Raw genomic sequence first — 12489 nt, 5'->3', positions numbered from 1 at the left:
CCATCTTGGAATCCAAGATGGCAGCTTCCACTGAATTTAAAATGCTGTTAATCAATGAAAATCGCTTGAACACAACTTTTTTTCACGTAATACTACATTAAAACTACTATTTTAAAACAATTTAGATCATTTTAAATCACTTTTTTTATTTTTTTATTATGTTTCTAATGCATTTAGAACTTTTCTTGTTTTGTTTATAGTTTTTGATTTTTTTTTTGCCATTTATGTAATTCTTTTATTCCTATCATGCTATTATGTCTAAATTGTATTGGTCTTATTCTAGCGAAAACTATAAGGTTATGTTGTTTCTGTTAACCGTCTGATTTTGGCACATGTGCCAAATTCGATGTTTCCAAAATCGAATGTTGCCAAAAACGAACGGGGTCTGTATTGTGGTAGTTTTTGTGGGATTTTCAGTCACTTACAGATTTTTAGAGAAACGCGAAAAGAGATATTTGACTTCTATCATTTAGCCTTAGCACCCAATACAATATATTTGGGAGTTTCATGCTATTTTCATTCATTTACAGTATTTTTAAGTTCAGCTGAAGCCATCATCCTGGATTTCAAGATTGCGTCAGAATGCAAAAATAAACTTTTTATAGCTTATCCCAATTGACAAATATCCATATTTTGGAGGTTTCATGCGATATTCAATGATTTAGAGCATTTTTTAAGTTTATAGAAAGCTGCCATCTTGGATTTCAAGATGGCGTAAGATAGCAATATTCGACTTCTATCGGTTGATTTCTTTTAACTTATACCCCTATAATATAGGTTTTATGCGATTTTCAGTCATTTACAGTATTTTTAAGTTGAGTGGTAGCCGCCATCTTGGATTTAAGATGGCGACGAGCAACGAAATTTGACTTCTACTCGTTTATTACTTCCACCTTATAACCATATTGTGAAGGTTTCACGATATTTTCAGTAATTTTCAGCTTTGAAAATAAAAGAGGAAGCCGCCATCTTGAATTAATGATGGCGTCAAGCTTTTTTTTCCTACTATTTGGGCCCTTTCACTCAATACTCATATTGTAAAGATATTCATACCACTTTCGGTGATTTCAAGTTTTCAAAGATGTATTTTTTTAATTTAAACTCAAAACCAACACGCATAACTTACCAAAAATGTGTAAAAATGGGAGTTCCAATTCAAATATGTGCTATCTAATCTGAGCGTGTCCTGTTTTGACATTTTGATCGAGAACTGTCACTAAGTTTTATGGCGGTTTAATAATCAGGCACTGAGTGCTATTATAGAACATGCAAAAGAAAGCTTGGAGCAAACTTCTAAGTTTGTGTTTTATTATAGTTTTAAAAAAGCATTCATAACTCTTTCAAAATAACTAAAACAGTATGTTTAATAAAAGTTTTATTAGCGTTTTCAAAACCATCTGCAAACATATGGTCGAAAAAAAATATAAGAATTCTGCATGACCATAATAAAACCGTCATAAAACGAGCTGCACAATAAAATGCCATAATTAAACCATAATAAAACTTCCTAATGCTAGTTGGCATAATCTGTGTTACTTGGGTATGCAGAATGGTTGTAAGGACGAATGGATGCTATCCAAAAGATCGTTAGGACGAAAGATCATTAGACCGAATGGTCGTTAAGTCTAATGTATTCTAAACCGACAAGATGCATGTTTACATATATTTGCATGTTGGGGCGGATGGCTGTTAGGCAATGGTCGTTAAGCCGAATGGTCATAAGGTCGAATGATCGTAATGAAATGTTATCTAGACCAATTTAGGCCAATAAGACATCTTTTATACTTGTCTCATGTTAGGCCGAATGGTCGTTAGGCCGAATGGACGATAGGCTAACGAACATTCAGCCTAATGACCATTCGGCCTAACGTCCATTTGCCCCAACATGCAAACAAGCGTTAATATTTCTAATCGGCCAAACATAGATTCGGCCTAACGTTCATTCGACCTAATGATCATTCTACCTTATGACCTTTCGGACTAGCATCTATTCAGCCTTACGATCATTCGGCCTATCGTTCATTCGGTCTATCGTCCACATCCTTTGGCCTATTAACCCATTCGGCCTAGCGACTTTCGGTCTATCGTCTGAATGTCTGCGCTCCAAACTAATGCGTATAGCGACGAATTGAAGATGTTTAACCCCACCAACAGCCCAGCAGATGTCAACTTCTTGAAGAGCCAGTTTAACAACTTCGCCACCTGGTGTGATGTCAACTGCTTCCGCTTGAATCGTAACAGTTTTATTATTGGTCCACTCTATTTTGCTATTCCTGCAATAGCTGATTTGGGCTCCCGGAGGGTACCACTGTAAAAAAAAATTACAGTATTTAAGAAAAAAGTGAGCATTTTTCTAAATAAGGATTATTTCTAGAGTTTGTTTTGATAAGGTCGTATGAACAATTATAAAAAAAAACTGAGTTTTAGACTGTAAACGATTGTAAAAAATGTATTCTATGGTTAATAGAAACATGAATTCATTTAGTCATTAATTAAATTCAATAAAACTATTTGAATTTAAGACGTATAATGACTTTCTCATTTTCGAGAGCAATTTGGTTTTAACGACGTTTTGTGTTGCGCTAAATTACCGTGCATGCAAAAGGACCTCAACAACAGTTGAACTGTTGTTCAGTCCTTTTGCATTTTCTAAGGAAGTGCATGAAATTTATTCAATAAATGCTAGATTTTGCGGGGAAGGGATATATGTGTTAAATTTTACTAGCTGCTACGTATTGGAAATTAACTAGCAAGATTTGGAAATTAACCAACAAGATTTAAAAGGCGCAAACTTTACCGTCGGCACTTAAGCGCCATCCACTAAATGTAGATGTGCCAACGGTCATAGATTTAATTAGCCCGGATTCTTACCCCAAGGGGGGACAATTTAAATTTGCGCGAATCTCGTGTTGAAGGTTTGGCAATCTCAAGGGAAAAATAAAAAAAATAGCAAATGAAATTCAAAAGCAAAAATGACTTACCGATGACGCGCCGATTCCTCACGTTCAGCGTCTTAGCGCGGACCTTCAACTGGCCTCCAAGGACCAGGTTCGACAACCAGTAGGCACTTCCACTAACCGGCTCCCCGTTTAGACCGAACCGAAAGCGCGGAACAACAGCGTCGGAGATTGCCAGCCTCAACGACTTTTGGGTTTTCCGATACGGCCACACAACTTCCACTTCAACAACGACTACGAGTTTCAAAAAATACGATATTTCGATTTCAACGAGCGACTTTTCCGATCAGCGTCTGGAGTCTAAGAGAGCGACCCCCGGGTCACCAGCTAGCAAGAAGGCTTCCCGATTGCCTCCCCCTATGAGGTTGGCTTCGGGTTTTTGCCAAGACAATGCTTGTAGATCGCGCGCGAAATTCAAGCATTTCTTCTTAACGGTTGAAATGGACGCTACTTCGACTAGCGTCGATTTCAACCGTTGCAATAAAATAAGTTGCAACGCAACATGACTTCAACAGATACTGCCTGAACAATTTGTTAGCCTTGGACACGTTTACGTTGTACTTGCTAGATCAACTGAGACAGGTGATAGTTTATAGTGTCCTGTCTCATAGAAACATTTCGCCAACCATCCAACCATCAATGCAAAAGATTGTAAGTACATGTTGACTTGTAAGAACAAAATTAATGCCCATATCGAAAACACAGGCGTATTCTTTAGCAATTTAATGATTGGAAACCAAGTTTCAGACAATTCTGAACAATAGTTTTAATACTAGATTTAAAAAGATGTTGTGAATCCTCGAAACTTGTTAAGTGGCTCATACGTTCTAATCAAAACAAACTCTATATTTATTGACTAAAATTCAATCGGCTGAACAAGCGAAAAACATTGAAAGATGATTTAATAGAAAATTTTCAAAACAAACATATATACCAAATATTATCATCGGACTATCTATTGTTCATAAAAAAATGTGTTTGCATTGAGATTGGTCAATCAGTGGTCAAATCACGGAAAAAATGAACAGTAAAAAGTTGTCATAACAAACATATAGACTACATATTATTATCCGATGATCTATTGTTTATACAAAAAATTGTTTGCAATAAGATTAGTCAAAATCACGACGAACAAAATCACGAAAAAAAGAAAACCTGAAGTTGTTCAAATAAGTTTTAAGCTCGACGACACGGTAGCGATCAAATGCAATAAGTGGTAGAAATTTTTTATGTTTCTTTCTCATTCACCACATCAATTACAAATTAAAGTGTCTGCTGAACACAAGTCGATAAAAATATTCAAGAATATTGTCCTTTTCATTGAAAGTTGGATTTCGTGCAATGCTTTGCCGCCGCAGTTATCCGTATAAAGTTCAACTGAAAAGCGGTTTTTAGCGTGAAGAAATCCGACAGATTTTATACTGATTCGACAGATCGCACAAATTTCACAATTATGAGTGCGCAGTCCAATTTTTTTGCGATGCGTATGATATTACTTCCTGTGAAGCCTCTTTGGGGGTCCAAATTATCAGATATCGATTAACAAATGCGTGTTCACTGTTAGACGTAAACTTTATTAATAATCGTTTCTATGTACAACTATTGGCTATTTATACTGTGTGGTGTGTATGTGTGTGTGAGAGATTGGATGTGTCGTGTTTGCTATTGTACATGCAAGCTGTTGTATGTTATTGCTATTGTTGATCGCTATTGTCTGCTTTCGCTGTCGACTGTCGTCTGCTGTTGTTGTTGTTGGTGGCCGGCTATTGTCTGTCGCCGGTAATTGCTGCTACCTGCTATTGCGTGTCGCTGATTGGCTGACGCAATTGTCGTTTCGCTGATTGGTTGGCGCAAGCGTCGTGCGTTCTGGATGTGGAATGTTCTCGATAGTTCGATGCGATGACGCAAGAAGGGATCGGCGGTAAAGTACGCCACAGTACTCCCCCCTTAATGGTTCCAAAATTTGGATGGTATTTTGACCTGGCGTCCTGAACGGGTTCGAACTGGAGGGGTTCTGTCATCGGTGACATCCAAAGGCTGGGTTGAGTTGGTTGAAGAAGTTGGCTCGTCGGGTACGATGAATGCGGCTTTCAGGCGATCAATTGAAATCGGCGAACGCTTGCCGTTGATGTCAATGATGAATACCTTTTTCTTCCGGCGAAGTACTCGGTATGGGCCATCAAAAGGTTGACTCAGTGGAGGCTTAATGGCACATACCTTGACGAAGACGTGGCTGCAGGTTTGCAGATCCTTTTGGATGAAGCTTGCATTCTTGGCGTGGTTGGTCGTGGGCGTTGGTCGCAGCTTATTCATGGCCTTTTTCAGGTCAGCCACGAATTCCGATGACGGTTGTTTCAATTGATTCTCGACGAAGAAGTCACCTGGCAAACGCAATGAAGTGCCATAGGTGAGGTCAGCGATCGTCGCTTGAAGGTCTTCCTTGAGGGCAGTTCTCATTCCGAGGAGCACGAGTGGTAGCGACTCTGTCCACTTAGCGTTTTGGTGGCACATAATCGCTGCTTTAAGTTGGCGATGAGTCCTCTCGATTTGCCCATTTGCCTGGGGATGGTAAGGCGTTGTGCGAAGATGTGTTATCCCAAGTATTGTGTTCAGCTCACGGAAGAGCTCCGACTCGAATTGACGACCAAGATCAGTCGTCACGTTGACTGGTACTCCGAACCTTGAGATCCAGCCGTTGACGAATGCTCGAGCGACGGTGATGGCAGTCATATTTGGGATTGGTATGACTTCTGGCCAACGGGTGAATTTGTCTATCATCGTGAGGCAATAGGCATTTCCTTCCGATGGAGGTAGAGGTCCAATGAGGTCCATATGAACGTGTGCAAAACGATCCGATGGGGTTTGAATTTGCACAACTGGCGTTTTGTTGTACCGGTGTACCTTAGATTTCTGGCAGGGCAGGCAATGTGTGACAAAAATTTTGCAATCTCGACGAATCGATGGCCAAACATATCGATCACTGACAAGTCGTGTCGTTGATCGTATGCCTGGATGCGAATTATTGTGAAGCTTCCTGATGATGGCTTGCCGAGATTCCTTCGGAACAAACGGTCTGATGGCTTCGGTGGAGATGTCACAGTAGATCGGTGTGGAGGATAAAGGCGACTTGAGCTTCTTCAGCAGTAAGCTAGTATTTGCTGGAGGGGATCGCAAATACTGCTGTAGCTCGGGATCGGTTTCCTGCTGGGAGGCCATTTGCTCGAAGTCTATTGTTTCGCTAGTGGTCGAGATGGTTTCAATTCGGCTGAGCATATCGGCAACCTTGTTCGACTCACCGGGAACGTGCCGAATATCCGTTGTATACTCGCTGATGAAACCTAGATGACGAGTTTGGGTTGGTGTCGCTTTTTCAGGGCGCTGATGAAAGGCGTGAGTGAGTGGCTTGTGGTCGGTGTAGATGCAGAACTCACGTCCGATGAGGGTGTCCTTGAAGTACTTGACCGCTTCGTACATTGCGTAGAGCTCACGATCGTATGTACTTGCCTTTCGTTGGGCTTCTTTCAGTTTGCGGGAAAAGAATGCGAGGGGCTGGCATCCTTTTTCAGTGATTTGGTGCAGAACAGCGCCAATTGCTGTTCCTGAAGCATCGACGTCTAATGCCAATTTCGCTTGGGCCGATGGGTGAGCGAGTTGAGTAGCATTAGCTAGAGCTGTTTTGCACTGTTGGAATGCTGCGAGGGTGATCTCGTTCCATTGCAGAGGTGTTTGGTCGTTTCGGATGTTACCGGTAATCATTTGCTGGAGCAACTGTTGCTGGGCGGCAGCGCCGGGTATGAAACGACGATAGAAATTTATTGTTCCTAAAAATCGCTTCATCTGCCGGGCAGTCGTGGGTTGAGGATAATTTAGCACAGCTTCGACCTTGCTCGGGTTTGGTTTGATGCCCTCGGGAGTGATGAGATGACCCAGGAATTTCACCTCAGATTTCCCGATTTGGCATTTGCTGGCGTTGATGGTCAGGTTGTTTTCCCTCAGGATCTGGAATACTTGACGCAGATGCCGTTTATGTTCTTCGATGCTGGCGGAGGCGATGCATAAGTCGTCGACGTACGGGAAAACATATTCCCAGGTGGCCCAGAATCTGATGGAGGTGCCTCTGGAGAGTTTGACCGGCATTACGCAATCCAAATGTCATGAATTTGAACTCGAAAAGGCCAAACGGCGTCGTAATTGCGGTCTTCGGTACATCTTCCGGTGCTACGGGAATCTGGTGATAGGCACGTTGCAGATCAATGCATGAGAAAATGCATTTCCCATAGAGGATGTTGGAAAAGTCCTGGATATGTGGCACTGGGTAACGATCGGGAACGGTTATGGCGTTGAGGTTCCGATAGTCACCACAGGGTCTCCATTTGCCATTGGATTTCCGTACCATGTGAAGAGGACTGGCCCAGGAACTTTTCGATGGTTGGCATATTCCCTGCTCCATGAGCAAACGGAACTCCTCTTTGGCTTCCTTCAGCTTGTCGGGTGGCAACCGACGGGGGCGACAGAAAACTGGTTGGCCTGTCGTAATGATCTGATGGACGGTGTTCGACTTGGTCGGATGATGGTTCATATTCAGGATGGTGATGTCTTGGAATTCCTTCAGGATGTCTGAGAAGGGCGAGTTCACATCAAATGTGGTTATCGTTGGCTCGGAGGCAGCGTTGATGTTGTTCACTTGCAGGTTGGTGAGGTTGTCAATCAGCTTGTTGCGTTTCAGATCCACCAGAAGATCAAAGTGCTTCAAAAAATCAGCTCCAATGATCGGGGATTTCACATCGGCGATAGTGAAAATCCACACAAATGGTCGGCGGAGTCCGATGTCCAATTGCAACCGTTTGGTGCCATAAGTTTGTATGGGGCTGCCATTTGCTGCGTAGAGACGATGAGACGGTGAAGGATGAAGCTGTTCTCGTGGTGTCGGTGGTAGCACGGAAATATCAGCACCAGTGTCGATTAGAAACTGTTGTGCTGATTGCTGATCATGCACGTGGATGCGCAAGATGTCCTTGTTGAGTTCGATGCTGGATACATCGGCTTGTGCTGGTTCGAAGGAGGCTTCGGATGATTGCGTGCAATCAGGTGATTGCACGGAAATTAATTTTTTGCAGGCCGGGTGTACACATTCAACTTGCCGTCGTAGAATATACACGGCACGTTGGCGTTGTCTCCTCTCTGCTTCTCGCACTTCTGAGCCTGGGCACCATATCGGTAGTGGAACCAACATATCCATCGGCGGGAGCTTGTTGACCGGGAGGGCGTTTGTGAGCGACGGTTTGAAGATCGGGTCTGATCTCGGTACGTCGGCCGCTCACGACTGCGAGATTTTCCACCAAGCACCTGATCGAGACGGCGAGAAAGTGCCTCGATGCGTTGTTCCAATGCGGACGGTTCGACGGAGTGAACGGATGGCGGATCACTCCTCGGGACTTCCAAAATCTTGTCGGCCACTTTCGCTTGTTCGTCCAATGAGGCGGTTGGCATCGCTGCGATGATGGAACGCACTGTGACTGGCAGTGCACGGAGCCACAAGTTGGAAAGAACGTTGTCCAAACACCCGTCACCACCCAGGTGGCGCATTTCCGAAAGAAGAACGCTCGGCTTCTGGTCACACATTTCATCATTCACTGGATTGGTCTGCGACAGGTTCCGGCATTCCGTCGTTCTGAGGCGAATTCCGGCATTCCGTAGCCGCCCCCAGTATCCATTGGCTATCGCCTCCTGTGCCGGATGCAGTGTTTCAGTTGTATTTTGCGTTTCGCCCATCTCCGAACACTTCGAATAATTTTTTTAAAAAATTCCTGGAAACCCCGATTGCCGACCTAAAATAATTGCAAACAGGAAAAAAACGTGCTGTTCTGCAGCTGTCAAAAAACCACCCATACACGATAAACTTGGAAATTTAAATTCTTGAATAAATTGCGCTCGCTGGATGTTCTTTTTACCATTAAGTTCATGGTCACATTTAAATTCAATGGAAAAATAATGTGATACCATGGTTCTGTTCTATTCGGGCGTAGATTCGGTGCATTGTGCAATTGTGGTATGCACAAATTTACAGCGGGGCCCAAGAGCGACAATCACGGTGTGAAATTTGTTCCTGTCGCTCCTGACACAATTCACGCTAAACGCTGCTTCCAGACACAAAAACCAAGTTTCGATGTCGTCCGGATCAAATGCAGGATAGCTGACTTTAGAAATCAGCGCTGGTTCCACTGCTAGTGAATGTTCACTATTCGCACCGTCTTGGGCCATGGTTCCACTGGTGGTTTTTTTTTTCACTACTAAATTCACTGATGTTCCTCAGGAGAGTTTTTTTTTCACCACTATATGGACTGGTTTACTGATGCCACGGTTGGTTCCTTTTAATCACGTCGGGGTCACCAAAATTTGGGGGTCCAAATTATCAGATATCGATTAACAAATGCGTGTTCACTGTTAGACGTAAACTTTATTAATAATCGTTTCTATGTACAACTATTGGCTATTTATACTGTGTGGTGTGTATGTGTGTGTGAGAGATTGGATGTGTCGTGTTTGCTATTGTACATGCAAGCTGTTGTATGTTATTGCTATTGTTGATCGCTATTGTCTGCTTTCGCTGTCGACTGTCGTCTGCTGTTGTTGTTGTTGGTGGCCGGCTATTGTCTGTCGCCGGTAATTGCTGCTACCTGCTATTGCGTGTCGCTGATTGGCTGACGCAATTGTCGTTTCGCTGATTGGTTGGCGCAAGCGTCGTGCGTTCTGGATGTGGAATGTTCTCGATAGTTCGATGCGATGACGCAAGAAGGGATCGGCGGTAAAGTACGCCACACCTCGATATTCACTAGAAATCACCCACCATTATGTATTTCCAATTATGTAACCACTTGCTTGCTCGGCTGCTGAGGCTTCACTGAGCTACTGGCGGTTATTACTGAGAGAATCTCTAGTAGCGTTCACCCATACATTTACACTCCACACACTTCCTATAATAGATTATTCACCGTACAAAACTCTCTTTTTTAACTTCTCATATCGATTTGTTACATTTTAACGACATCATAATTGAATTCGACCAGCATAAAAAGTAATAAAGTATCAAAGACGCATCTATCGCATTAAAAATCTTCGCCATGCTAAGTTCGTTAATTCTCAGAGTCCAATAAGAACATAAATTCAGGGATTTTTACAGGAAACAATAACATTTTGTCATGAATTTACACTGTGACTAGAGTTTATTTCATATTTAATCTCTTACGGATCTTTACTAATCTACAACATGATAAAATGATTCTCGCGATCACTTTACACATCAAAAACACCCGACACCGAGCGGAACTCGTAAAAATCTAACGAACAGCGGCCAATACTGTCCGACGTTGCCTGCAATAGAGATTATTAATTATCGAATGGTTGAAGTAGTTTAAAGAAAAACTCACATCGCTACATCAGTTCCACCTGATATGTTGTCGGATGGATAGAATTCATCTCGTTGATTTAGCCGCTGCTGCGGGTCGGGAAGTTTGCAAACAGTTCCGTTTTTGGGCTCTGGGTGCTGCTTCATAAGATCCATCTTCGCTGCTCACTTTGGCCGACTGGAGCCGATCAGTACGACGTTTACCGGATTTTCTTCAGCAACTGCTAAAGTTGCTCCAGAACAAAACAAAGAACAGATCCTAATCGAACTAAAACAAAACAGTATGACAAAACAAAACCGTCGATAATTGACGTTTCTCTTCTCCAAGGATACCAGTCACACTTTAATTTTACGATATGCACAATTTTATAATATTTTAATGGCATTTCGGCGAGATGAACTCTAGTAGAATGAAATTGAAAGATAGGAAATGATAGGTGGATAGTTAAAGCTAGGGCGCTTTTGGAGAAGAAACATTGAAAGGTGGTTTTGAAAATGTAAGTCTAGGGCATGTGGGAGAAAGCTCAAACTAATCGGTTGAATCTTTGCTCGGCAACGGTTAATTCTGTATGGGAGGCGAAGCAATCGCAGCTCCCATACAGAATCAACCCGATGGATTAGATGTGTAGGTACACACCTACACCTACACACCTACACACCTAATCGAGCAAAAATTCAACCGACCAGCGACTTACTGAACAATCTCGAAGGCGCATACAGATCTAGCGATGTGTGCTGTTTTTCGGGTCTTATTCGTGTCATAACATAAAAATACATCCATTATGAAATAAATTTAGATCTCTTCGAGCTTAATGTTCGTTCAAAAGTGTAAATTTTTGTAGTGTGTGTAGTTTAAATAAAAAAAGATGTAAAATTAGATCTGATCTGAATTAGATGAAGGTGTTGAAGCGTTTCTGTCTCGTTTAATTTTAGAAAATTTGTGGTGTGTATATTTCATCCACCTAAACACGTTTCTACTGGAATTTCAGATAGAAAAAAAACTGATAAAAACGTTGCAGAGTTATCAAGGAATTCAATCAAAAGTGAAATCCGTTAGTTGATATCCTAGGCTGCGAAGTATACAAACGAGAGTAGGTACTCTTTTAGGGCTTTTGAAACAGCGAAAATCAAAGATTTTTTCACGGAATATGTTTTTTCGTCACAGGAGCAGAGTATTGGCAAATCATGAGTTTTTTTTTGCGAAACAAGCATGAAATACATACCTTAATATGCTACGGACTTTGCCACGAGCAGGAAAGTTATTTACATTGTTTTCCGTGTCACGACACAACTTGATGAACATAATTCCTTAAATGGGCATATACATACTTCGTCTTGAAAGTATTAATCATTAACCCAATCCTTCCTGCTCCACGTTTCAGTTTGCGGCAGATATCCTCCACTGCGTATAGCAGTAAAGTTACAGGAGTCAACTGCTGGAGTTTGATGGAAATAGATTTTTCGCAAGTTTTGTTATCCATCAGAACTCATCGATATTATCGGAAAAACTGGTAACAGTGATCGTTTTCTTTTGCTGAGCAAGCCTTTTCAAGAATAGATAACTGAAAATCTAATGAGATGATAAATACAAACAATCTGATTCTTTCATACGAAAGATGCTTTCATTTGGCAGTTTTCATAAATCAACAAGCTTCCATACCAGTGCAATGGAACGATATGGCAACCCCATCCGAGTGGTTTTAGCTGAGCAAACCTTTCCAAGAATAGATAACGAGCAATTCTATCCTAGCGGAGTATAGGAAACATATCGATTTGATGAATTGAACAAACAAGTTCTATCCATCAGAGGAAACAACTTAGCAAGATTTGTTTTTATTTGACTTAAGAGAACTTCATAAATCAAGACGCTGCTATGTCAATGAAGCAATATGGCAACCCCATCCAGAAGGACTGTGTGGTGTTGTGTTAAAGTCTATACTCCTACAGATTGGTCTGCTCTATACCTATTACACGGTTCAGGAAACTCCCATTAGCACTTAAAGTGATATATTTTGTCCCCGGGTCTGCTCCAATAATAAAATGGGGGAAAACGGCGCTCGAATCACAAATAAAATACCTAGGACCAGAAAAATTCTGTGACGGGTTAGAATCGATTTTATTTTCTTG

The sequence above is a fragment of the Uranotaenia lowii genome, chromosome 2 (genome assembly GCF_029784155.1).
Source record: "Uranotaenia lowii strain MFRU-FL chromosome 2, ASM2978415v1, whole genome shotgun sequence".
In the NCBI taxonomy this organism is placed as follows: Eukaryota; Metazoa; Arthropoda; class Insecta; order Diptera; family Culicidae; genus Uranotaenia; species Uranotaenia lowii.
This window is presented reverse-complemented; position numbering follows the sequence as displayed.